Source organism: Daphnia magna, linkage group LG4 (genome assembly GCF_020631705.1).
Source record: "Daphnia magna isolate NIES linkage group LG4, ASM2063170v1.1, whole genome shotgun sequence".
Taxonomy (NCBI): Eukaryota; Metazoa; Arthropoda; class Branchiopoda; order Diplostraca; family Daphniidae; genus Daphnia; species Daphnia magna.
This window is the reverse complement of record NC_059185.1, coordinates 9,882,284-9,895,272: the sequence shown is the minus strand read 5'-3', so window position 1 is coordinate 9,895,272 and position 12,989 is coordinate 9,882,284.

Here is a 12,989-nt window from a genome sequence, read left to right as displayed (position 1 = left end):
GTTCGTTTAGCAATGAGAAAAATGGAAAATGGAGACGGCGCACTGCGGCGAAGACGCCGACAGTCCATTACTCGCCCTTTCAAAAGAGGAGAATAAAAAGAACATTTTTCGAATAGATCGATGGGCGCAAAAGAAGAACACCACACGTCTATAGAATATATACGAAAAGAAAAGCGCAATGGGGGGAAGTCGAACAGCAGCAAACAAAAATGTGCTATTACCCCGTATACACAGAAAGAATATGAACATTCGGCCCGCCTGTTATAAAGTTGACAATATACAACACACAAGAGAGGCACCTCTTTCTTTTCTTTTTTCAAGCCAAACAAAGGAATCCGTATAATCTGAAATACTACATACATGAATACAGCACGGAACATATATATATACAAGGTGATTCTGTATAAGAGTGTCATTCAACATAACAGGTCTGGCGAGACAATCTATTCAGATGCAAATGTCATCCAAATTCATTCTTCATTCGTTCTATTCTTTCGATGCAGCCAACACGACCCGTGTTTTTCTTGACCTTTTTCTAACCGAGTGCGCAAAAGAATCCTGCTTTTAAATTGGCTTTGAAATGGCGTACAAAACAACAAGGGTCACGTTGTTTAGCAGCTATGCAAAATAGAAATGGTTCACCATTTGACACGCTATATATTCTTGTACATATATATAGGACAAGATGATGCGCACCATCGACCTGTCACCTTCTGTCATTACACATTCGCCCTTCTTTTCTTTTCAAATTTTATTCGAACAATGGTCTATTCTGTTTGGCTCGCGTTCTACACGTCCATTGTTTGTCCAGTTTTCGTCCGATATAGATAGAAACAGGAACAACGTGTGACACAAAGCGGGGCGCAACAGAATTAACAATCTATTCTCCTATACACGCATCTCCTCGCATTTAGATTAAGATTCATTTTTTTATTATTTTTCTAACAAAAGAAAAATGAAGCGAAGACGTGAAAAAAATTGGAGATAAAATAAAATAAATCTGAAAAGAAAAAAAGATGACTATAAACTGATTAGGGAAATCTCTCGTGTTTGGTACGGTGCCCATTGCGCGTCATCTTGCGGTTCATCATCGACATTCAAAGGAACGAAAGTTACGAAAACTTGATTCTAATCGACGTCAATGCTGTCGTGAATTGAGAAAAAAGGAGGTGTTGCACATTTATATTCACACCTTGTAGGGCCCCATTTCTTTCAGGACTGTCGGCATTGCGGTTCTTTTTTTTTTTTAAATATAAACTCCTAATACCCTCGTGGGATGTATAAACAGGGCGTGAGGAATCTGACAGAATTTCGGCAACGATGAATTCAAAAAGATATGAAAACGCGCCAACTTTCGATTGGGAAAAGAATAATAATAATAATTGAAAAAAAACAACATTCTTTTATAATGTTTCAATCTAAACTCGATTATCCGTCCTTTATATATAAATATAAAGTCAAACGATGTCCCCATCACTATCTCAGCTTTTGTTGGACAAATGTAAGGCCAAAAGCGGAAGTTATTATATATATTTTCAAAGAAACTTTTCTCTTCTTCTCTTATAACTTAACGGGTGTATAAGATTGAATGTCTTTGCCGCCGCCGTTGTGACATGTCCTCCTTTCTGGCATTTGACAAACAAAATCAAAACACATCACACACACACACCGTATACTTATATATATATACAGGGCTGCAACATACAGACTACATATATATATAAAAATAGAAACACCATGTCGCCATCGTGGCCAAAATAGCGCGTCTGCAAGTTAAAAAAAAAGAAAAAGAAAAAAGGAAAAGGACAGCAATTGTCATCGTCAAGAGCGTGTGCGTTATCTCTGCGCGGGTTTAGACGACGACAATATATAAGAAAAGCAAGAAAGAAGACGAAGGGGAGAAAAAAGAAAAAAAAAGTATTGAAGTTGGTAGGTTGTTATTGAAGACGGCGCCCAGAATCTTGTTCCTTTCGCGTTCCTTTTTTTTTTATATTTCTCGTTGATGCACCGACGCCGCTAACGTTCGCTTCTTTTAAATCTTCGTTCTACTTGTCCCCTTTTTTTCTTTTTCTTATCTCATTCAAACCACACAGCCAGCAAGGAGAAATCCGACACGCACTTCGGGCCCCCTTCTTTTTTTTTTTTTACTTCTTCTTCTTTATTTTGTGGTTGTTCTTATACATATACGGCATATCTTTATATGTATACACTTGCCTCGTTTTCTTTTCATCATTTCTTTTCAATATATAGTTGATGACTGCCCTGTAGCTTCCCTCTTTCTTCTTCTTTTTAATATGGAAGGCCGTCGTCTGGCTGGTGCATGTCCGTCAGTGCGTCTTGCGGAATCCCGGGCCGTTAGTGTTTCCAAACAAACACCGTGTGGCGCCATCATCATGTGTATATACACATACAAGAAAGAAAGAAGAAGAAGAAGAAGAAAGAATAACAAGATGACAACATCATCAGAAGCTCTTGGCACACAAACGGTGCCATTTTCTTGTTGTTATCCCCCCCCCCATTTTCTTATATATACTACGGTATATGCATCTTTTTTTCTTTTTCTGGATGTCGATCTTAATGCGCTTCAATTTGTTACTGTTCACAACAGAAGGCCAAAAGGGATTGTATATATATAGTCTATATTGGGCTCTATTATGTGTTGGTGCCGCACGGGTGCGAGAATGACGACGCCAGCACTCCGCGATGTCCAAACAAGTGCATCTGACGCCACATTGTCGCCATCAATTTTGCCTCTTTCCATACACCGTTCATTCATATATTTAACACGGCGACCATGCATCAACAGGATGTCTGTATTCTTTTTTTTTTTTTTTTTTTAATCCGTGTACAATTGCACAATGAAAACAACACGAGGTGTCGGCCTAACTCACGCGCACCCGACGACACGGATGAGTCTATTCTATCTACGATTCGCGTATTGTTACGTTACGTGTAGCTCAATTAACTCGATTGATCCTTTTCTGGCTAAGTATTTTATTTTTTATGTTTGTTGGATGGGACTTGTGCTTGTTAGTCCTTTCTTTCATTATCATCAATTCCAATCAAAACACGGTGGTATAGAATGCTTAAAACCCCTCAAAATGGCCGTGCGTGGGATTGCACGAAAGAGGAAGAAAGTAACATTGTAGCGATTAAAATTATGTTAGCTATACAACAACAAAAAAATAATAATAATAAAAATAAAATCTGATGTCTCATTCATTTTAATAGCCATAATCGCACCTCTTTCTTCCAATTTTATTTTCATTTTGCCCACCCTTCTTCCTGCATCTAATATAGACGCACGATTTCCTATATATTATTCATTCGTCTGTTGAATTCTTTTTTTTTTCTACTTTCCCTTCCGTGTGTATATGCGTTTTGAAGTTGAAAGACATCTAATTATCTATCGATTATCGCGCCCAATTTTCCTCGCCTTACACATGCGCCTACCTATTTCGACCTATGTTCTAATCATGACTCTTGAGATTTTTATTGTGTAAAGTATTTTTCACTGACCTCCAATTGTCATATTCACCATAGTCCTCGTAATCAACACGTTCCAAATATTATTTCCCCTATAAAATTATTTCGTGGCTCTATACATTTCATCCCCCCCCCCCTACCGCACGTTGCCATCTCACGTCAATTTTATTTCTTTCATTTTCAACATAAATTTTTATCTTTGCGAAAATATATAGGGAAAGACATTCCTCAGCATCACAACTCTATTATTGTGGAATGTTTCATTCGTCAATATATATAAGAGATATTACATCAGCCGTGATTGGTGGATATTTTCGCTCCAACAATATCGTATATATACCATTAAACAAGAATAATATAGCCACACACAAAAAAATTTGGGTGGAAATAAATAGACCCGTGAGGCGAGTACAAATAGCATCTCGCATATAGGAAAGGCCATGGGTCCGGCTCGAGGCAGGTGGGCCGTTCGGACATAATCGTTGGGCCAGTTTTCTCGGTCGTTTATTTTTCACACGTCGGCCAAGTTAAACGACGATGGCTACATATATAACATAAAGCTTCTGATAGACACTCTGTATATAGACGAGGGGTTGAGTGGCAAAAGAAAAAGGGGAAAAAAAAAGGCCATAATGCAAGACGTGAAATGATTTGCATCATCCAAAAACGGTGCCGTATATAACGAAACGCTTGGGAAATAAAGAAGGGCTCGCGTTCTTACGTGTAACGACCGAGCCCACCACTGTGACGTTGATTGGGGACTTCTAATACATTAAGTGCGTCTTATTGCCTTGTTGTACACATAGCCAATCGTTTGCCTCCCCTCAACTTGACTATATATATAAAAATATAAAATAAAAAACAGAAAATACATAACAAACGCTTGGGGAATTTCGATTTTTCTTTTTCTTTCTTCTTTTTTTTTCTCCCCCTCTCGCGTGAAATGCAACGGTTATAGACGCAAACATTTCGTTTGCACTTAACATGAAGTATGGCATGGTACTCAATAAATCAATAGGGGGAACCAACGAGATATCGGATCAATCGAGAATTCTACGTCACGTCGTTTCGTATAGTCTATCGACGAAATATAAATAAATAAGCATCCGATCATTCGATAATGACGGCCAGAAATAAATGTAAATAATCACATAATAAGTGAGTTAAGTTTGAAGGAAAAAAAAACAAAAAGAAAACCACAACAACAGCAAATTGATGAAAATCAAAACGTATATTAATAGTTCCATCTATAAGAATTATTATGGATAAAACTGAGAGAATAAAGCAATAAAAACATTTAAACCCAAAATTTAAAAAAATAAAATAAAAATAAATAAATAAATAATAGACATACTTTTAATAACTAACCAAAGGGAAAAGCATATGTATCCTGCCGTGCTGGACAAGCGGAGGAGGAGACGGATTGTCGGACAAGCGAAGGGGAGGGGATGGAGTGTGTGTCGCGCAGGCGGAGTCAGCCATCCAAAAATATAAAATAAAATAAAATAAAAACTGACTGATGAGGTGAGTGAAGTCACCGCCGGTCAAAAAAATAATAAAATAAAAAATAAAATCTTATTCGACGAAAGAGAGAGAGAGAGAGAGAAATGAGACGAGCAAACATCGAACATACAGGAAAAAAAAAAAGAAAACGACACACAAATCAAAAAATGGAGAAAGAGAATACAAGATACGAGTCAACCAGCAAACAAGACGACAACAGAAAAATCAGGCAGAAACGACAAGAGAAAAAAATATATACGTATATATATATAAAATAAACACACACGTCCACGAAATGTCAAAAACAGTCAGCCAGTAGTGGCATAAGAAAGACAGAAGAGAGAGTAGCCCTCGACTCCCGCAGAGAGGCCATCAAAGCCATGGGTATATAGTTGTTGTATATAACTGCTCGCAAAATCCCCTCCCTTATAAGGTAACCCAAACGTTAGGCCTTTTTTTTCTTTTCTTTTTAAGGAGACCTGCCAAAGTTTATGGGGAAAGACAAGCCAAAAAAAAAAAAAAATCGACACGAAAAAATCGGATTTTTCTATCCGCTGTGGGGCGACCAATTAAAAGGTTAAGGGCGTGAGAAACGATGGGCCCAACACGCCAACCTTCCTACAACTACTAGGACTACTGCCCCACACACGTTAAACGAAGGGCATCAACTCATCAAACATTTAAAAAAGACAGGAGAACCCCCCCGAAAAAAATAAAAAGGCAAGAAAAGCTCCCCCCTTTTGGAGGGGGGGACTTGTAGGTCTACGATGTATGATGTATATGTTCCATGATGTACGTGTTTTTACCTTTTTTTTTTTTACTTTCTTTTTGCTAGTTGGTCTAAACAACAACAAGATGGAAACGAAGAAAAGAAGACAATCTTCTTCAAAACGCATAGCACATGCATATTAGAACCTCCCGTTGTTCCAGCCCACCCCCGTGCTGCTGGTGCTTCTGCTCTGCTCCCTTTGGCTACCTATAAGGTAGGCCAAGCTCGGCCAGAGGTCCCCCCCTTTTTTTTTCCCTTGTTCATTCTCCCGTCTTATATAGTCTCTATGTTTTGAATTTTTTTAAAAGAACATTTTGCTCTTTTTTTTTTTTTTTGCTGCGGAATTTCCATTAAAAATGGAAGAGAAAAAAGGTTTTTTTTTTTTTAGCTTTCCTTGTTTTCTTCCCCCTTTCTTATTTTATTGCTATGTACTTTGAAGACTGCACGCTGGTGTATCTCTGCCCCCCCCTTTTCAAAACAAAAAACGAACGACCTGTTTTGCAAATGTCGTTCTTACTGCTACTATACACACGATGGGCAAAAGGTGAGAAGGGGCGACATTTTTCTGCCAATAATATGTGTCTCGCGTACATATATATTACCCCCACCAGGCAAACCATCCATCATTCAGGAGGGGGATGGGGGGGAAGGAGCTCTGGCCTTTATTTATATATATTTTTTATTTTTATAGTACGTCATTAATCCCTTGTGCGCTTAACTATACTACTGATGAATCATCATTTCGGATAAGTGCGCCGTCTACCTCAATATATACCTGGCCCGTGTCTTAAGAATGTGTTCTCTCTCTCTCTCTCTCAACTGAGGAATGCCTCGCTTTATGATGTTGGCTAACGTTTTCCTAAACATTTTAACATCGTCTATATACTATAGCAAGTTGAAGTCAAATGGTTTCGTATTGCCACAACAACATTTTTGTTTATTTTTTTGCAATGGCATTTTTTTTTTACAGACAACTGAAATGACTGGCGACCCTTTCGCTAGTAAAAAAAAGAAACCAAACAATCACGAAATATAAACGTTTTTTGAAAATATTTTGGTTTCTTTTCTTTAACTTGAATGGCCTTTGGAAATGAACAAGCTAACCGTTCACGAACGAAACTGGTAAAACACACACAACAGCCAATGTAAATACATAAAGAAAGAAAAGGAAGAGACAGGTGCCAAATTACCGAATGTATTCGAAAGCGAAATATTTTCGAAATGATGGGGGGGGGAATAGATATACATACAAGAGCCAACAACATTGGCCTGATTGGATTGAGCATCCCTCGTGTTTAAAAAAATAACCTGCCGCCTCATTAGTCGGCTGCAATTTCTTTTCGCCCCCAACAGTCGAACACGCATCACATGATTGTTGGTAAAAACCGCTATTGTATATATATTTGTTTATTTATTTATTTTTTCTTTTCCATTTCGCACGAAGTCAATTCGCTGGTGCCCCGTTGTCGGCGCCCATCGATTGGGTCGTAGAGGTGCTAGAAAACAAACTGGAAAAACATTTTATTTCTCTTTATTTTTATTTATTTTTTCTTAACCGGCGCTCGGGCTTATATACAGTTGCATGGCGTATAGCGGCGTCGCTGATGATGAATTGCTCTTAATCACACGTTGCGACTGGCTAACAAGGTTTTTTTTTTTCTTCTACAAAACCGCTTGACCCTCTCTCATCGTGTGAATGGGGATAGACCTGGTTAGAAACCACAAGTCTATACAGACAGAGGAGAAAAATAACGAATTAAAAAAAAAAAAAAAAACTGACCGTTTCTTCTTCTTCTGTGGGCGGTACGCCCACTAAACGGCATATACCCCGCCGGGTACAGTACCCATCATCATCAAATAGCAATGTTTTTGAATCACCTTATTTCTTATTTTCCTATTTTCATTTTTATAGTTTTTGTTTTTTGTTTTTCTCTTTTCTCATCAGTTTTGACGTGTGTTTGTTTTAAAAACTTGGGAAAACAGAGGCGATGTGGCGAAAATTGAACTCATTTAAAATTTTTTTTGAATAATCCAATCTCTTTCTCTCTCTTATTATTCTAAAGAGAAATCCGCAGCATTTTCGAGACCACGAGCGATTTTCAAAACCTGCGTAAAAGTATGTGCTCTGCATAACACAGCCCGTGAGCGTATGGCCTTTCGAGATCAGCCCCCATATCTTTAGCTGTATAGACTCTGTCCAGGATTATATAGCCGTAAGGTGAAGGGCTATTTCCTAAGACCAATTGATTTACATATCAAAAGATGGTGGTGGAATGCTATACGATCACTGCGTGACGTTTGCTCCTACGAAAAGGAAAGAAAAGGGAATAGACATCACGAAGAGAAAGAGGGCGAAAGCGAGATGGATATAACATAGAAAAGAACAAAAAAAAAAGAAAAAGAAAATGATAATCTTACACTCCACTAGAAGTGTGTAAAAGCGCCCTCTTTTGTTGCTCTTCCATGTTTGCATATATGTGTGCTGTGCGTGTTGGGCGGGGTGTCCGATTACTTTCACGTCTATTTTCCCGCATTTTTCCCCACCATTTCACAACGGTCACGAAGATTTTAAAAAATTGATATTTGTGTTGCAGGACACGAAAAGCGATGGACATTTTATACCCATCGATATTATATCAATAAATAACAACTATACTATATATATATATCTATTAATATATATAAACACGCATGCTGGTGGGCCGAATTCTTGGCTCTAGCTTCTTGTCTGTTCACCATTCAACAATGGAAGCAGAGAAAGGACAAGAAGAAAAGAAAGATTTATCGTGTTTATTGAATGGAAGAGTAGGGGGATAACAAACAAACATATAGACCTATACAGCAGGACTATAACAATGCCACTCTTATAGATATAACATTTGATTTCTTATGTATTTCTCGCTGTTCCCTTTTTTTTTTTTTTCTTCCTGTTTGTCGTGTGTAGTTTTTTTTTGTTTTGTTGATGTTATTGTGTTGCGTTGTCCCAAACCAGATTCGAAGAAAAGAGAGGGGAAATAAAGCAAGAGAAACAGAGACGTTTAATTGGCCCCTTTTTTTTCAATTCAATTTGAATGCATTTCTCGCATTCCGGACATCTTCTTGGACTCTCGTTGACATTCCAGTGCAATTGGGGGAAGAAGGAACAAAAAAAAGATGAGCTCATTAGTCTTTTTACGCCATAATGGCTGTAGAACAACTACAACCTAAATTCCCGAAATTGAAATCATCGAGAGTGAATTATACCAATAAATAATTGCATTTTGTCCGGTGGATGTATACCGAGTTCAATAGCCCGCTTAATCCCCCCCTTCAATGAAAGCGCATAATTTAGCCATTCATTAAACAAAAAAAAACAAAACAAAAAAGAGGGCAGGTTATTATATACGCCGGTCTACTTGTATACAATATGCACCAACAGCCGGGAGGGATCCATCTGCGCCTCGAGTCCATTGTAATCCTTTCGCGATGACCTGGAATATACAGCACACACACATAATATATATATAAAAGAATAGATTCCGTAAATGAACACGGGACTTTAGTTAGAAAAAAAACCCAAAAAACTAGGCGATTAATATGAACAGCTCTCTTCCTGCTGCGGTTAATGACATGCCGCGTACGCGCGCTCTATTCGCTGTTATTCTTTATTTATTGAATGTGCTGTGCTGCGTTTATTCCGTGTACATGGCGAGCGCTTACGCAATGGCCACTTGAGTTTAAAAGGTGGAAAGAAAAAAAAATTAGATTTTTTCAAAATTTTTCTGTTTATTACTTTTTTATGCGTTAAATATTAGACACACTTGCGCGCGTCCTTTATTGGCCGGCCCGTTTTGCAGCTCGTTACGAAGCAATGCGCCTTTTGTACAGTATATATGTATAATTTTTGGGTGTGTAGCAGCAGCAGGTTTTTTTTTTCCTTTTTTTTATTGGAGCCTTGCAGCAACGTTAGCGTGCACTCTGTACGGGTGACTTATATGTCAAGTCGTCTCTCCTCATTAGAGATTCAAAGCAGGTGCGCTGCTTGTTCATTGTTCCCTCTCTTTATTCCCATCTCACCTTTTTTTTTTTTTTCTCTTTTCCCTCTTCTTTTTTTTTACTTTATTTATTTTTAATTCGTGTACTTTTTTTGTGTTTTTACCAATGTGTTTCTCACGAAGGAGACAAAGAAGAAATGGTCGGTGGAAAGCGATGGGATCTATATACGATTGTTGTATACTGTAGGTGTTGAACTTTGAATAAACAAACCCAAGCAACTCTTTACGATTTTCATCGGTGATCCTGTCGCATTGATAATTGGATCTCCTGGAAGAGAACCTCGTGAGAAATCACCGAGAGTTAGCCAACAATAAAAAAATAATTACGATTCGAATAGCGGGAATTTGTAGAGGAAAAACAACAACAACAAAAAAACTCAAGAAGTGAGGAAATATCTATATATGCATATAACTATTATACACTGCAAAAGTAAGCGCTATACAAAGAGAAAAAAAAACAAAAAAAAAATACAAATTATAATAAGCCCAAAGTCATTAATCTGTCGAACCGCAAGGCGCTGCGGCGGCACCTGCTCGATTACAAAATTCACTAATGAACTTGAATAGTTGCATGGATAATTATACAGCCGCGTCTACATAGGCCTACAGCCTCCCTAACAAGTTGGAGGCAGACTAGGGTGGTAAATTCCCGCGATCGTCGATTCTCTTTTCTTTTTTTCTTTTCCCCCTTCGTTCTGACCTGTTCGAAAATCTGTGATGGCCGCATAAAAATTCAAACGCCTGGACAACACCAGAGAAAAAGCCAACAAACGAGCTAATACATCGTTTTAATCAGGACCCGCCAGGTCGGCAGCGCGTTCCCGTAACGAACGGCCGGCGCACTGCATCCAATAAATACACGGAATTATTTATGCACACACCAAATTCCATGAAAAATTGGTTGTGTATAAATTTGGATTACATCATCTGACGTGCACACTATAGTCTATACTATACACGTTATGAACACTCAGCTAAATACGCGCAAATGCCAGCATTATCGAATGCCCACCTCAAAAATTGGATTTCGTTCCAAATGTCAACTGCATTTTCTATCATTTCTATACAAGAGCATCAAAAGTCATCGCGTGGTGGACGGTGATCTTTCTTTCGGCCATCCTCGCAGTTTGCTAGTGGCGGTGATGATGAAGGATGAATAGAAAAAAAAAAAAAGAAAGGGGGGGAGATGAAGATTAACCGCAATGTTTGTCTTGTGTGTATACACAGCATTCAACAGCCATAAATTACGCTGCGTGTGTGTGTCTATATGCCGAGCCAAGAGAGAAAGAGGAAAATGCCATAAGACAGTGGATGGAGGGGGGAAACCCTCTCGATCAGAAGAACACGACCACGCCTACCGGTGCCTCCTCCTCTTCGAGCCATGATGAACACACTCCATCTCTCTCTCTTTAGGGTCCTTTCTTCTTCTTCATCGTTCTTCTCTTATTCTTCTAGCGCGTTCTTCTTCTTTTTTTTATGACTTTATACTTTCTATATATGTATATGAGCACACGGGCCTACTCGACTGGTGTAGGCTCCGTTTCGAAACGCAGGCGAGACACAGCTATAGCCAACGGAGGTGTTGTAAAGTCACGAAAGCTGCAACGGAAAAAAGTGCTGGACGAAATCATAAAGACTGGCGTGACACCGAGCCCAGCTCAAGCGTCTTTACGTGCAGCGTGATGCAGACAAGTCAGAAAATTAATGTTGAAAGAGGGGATAAATAAAAAAAGGGGGGGGGGGACGATGAAGGATGACGAAAATGAATAGGAATAAACGACGAGCGAAGGAAAGAGGCGAGTAAAAGAAAACAGCTGCCAGCGTTTGCGCATTCGATCAAACGTTAATGGACGGCCAGCGACGTTCTAATGACAGCCTCGTTGCAATTGGATTATTATTGATACATTTCATCATTGAAACAGACCGGCCGTTTGACTTTCGTTGCTCTTTTGCCAACACGGCGCGCACGCAGTCGCTTTACAATTGGAAACGCAACGGACGGGACCACTAAGAGGCGAGACCGAGCCAAGCAGTCACGAACAGGTATTAACGTGAAATTAACCATTGTTTCCCACACCCAACAACAAGGCCAACAGCAACTAAAAAGGCCTCGATATGTACACACACACACAGGGCAAAACCTATATCCAAGTTATAATCATCTCTGACGTGCCAGCCTTCCTCTTCAATTTCGTTTTCTTCATTTTCTCTTGTGAATGCCATTTGTTCATCAATGGGTAAACAAGAAATAAACCCCTCAAAAAAAAATGAAACAAAACAAAACAAAAAAAAAAAAACATCTCATTTTCTTTTTAATACTTTATTCTAATATCCAACTATCTCTGATGTGTTACCATCTGGATAGGCCTAATAAAACAGTAATTAATTATTAATCATGTGTATAGTCTAGTCTATACAACAATCGAAATGATCTAATCTAAACAATGACGAACTAAGAGTCAAACGGGATGGATATCAGCTATAACAGCTCTATATGAATCCACAAACGTGTGTCACGTATATAGGATATAACGTGTCGAACGGGGTATAGATACGTACTTATCGGCCGTGTTTCCTCACGTATACAGATGCGCGCGCTCCAATTAGCTCGACACAGCCCGGGCTATAATAATTGGCAACTGATGGCCGCCCCCAAAATCTTATCAAGAAAAAAAGCCGAGCAGGACAAACACGGTATATATACAAACTATAGATGATTCTAACCTGCTGGTCGAAATCTAATCAAGCCGGTGAAAGAAAAGAGGAGGAAGACGGGCTTGTATGTAAACGAAATGAGAAAGCAAAAAGAAAAGAAGTGGTGATTTTGCTTTTCTCTTTTTATGTTTCACTTGTGTTCTTTTTTTTTTTTTCTATTTTGTTTTGTTTATTTATTTACCTTTTTTTTTCTGTTTCCTTTTTGTTTTCTCTCATTCCTATACTCGATCGCCTCGACGCGCCGGCGATGGTGTAATGATATGCAAAGTTGCGGTCTATTCTTTAACGCGCGGGATTGCCGAACACAACAGACAACAGCACGGTCTCTATCTTTTTTTTTTTTTCCTCTAATTCTTTTTTCTTTTCTCATTTGATTTTTTGAAAACTATTTCTCGGTCATTCTCCTTTTTTTTTTTTTTCTTTCCTTCTTTACTTCCATTTTTCTTTCTGAAACCTGCGCGCACGACGAATGTTGGCGGCGC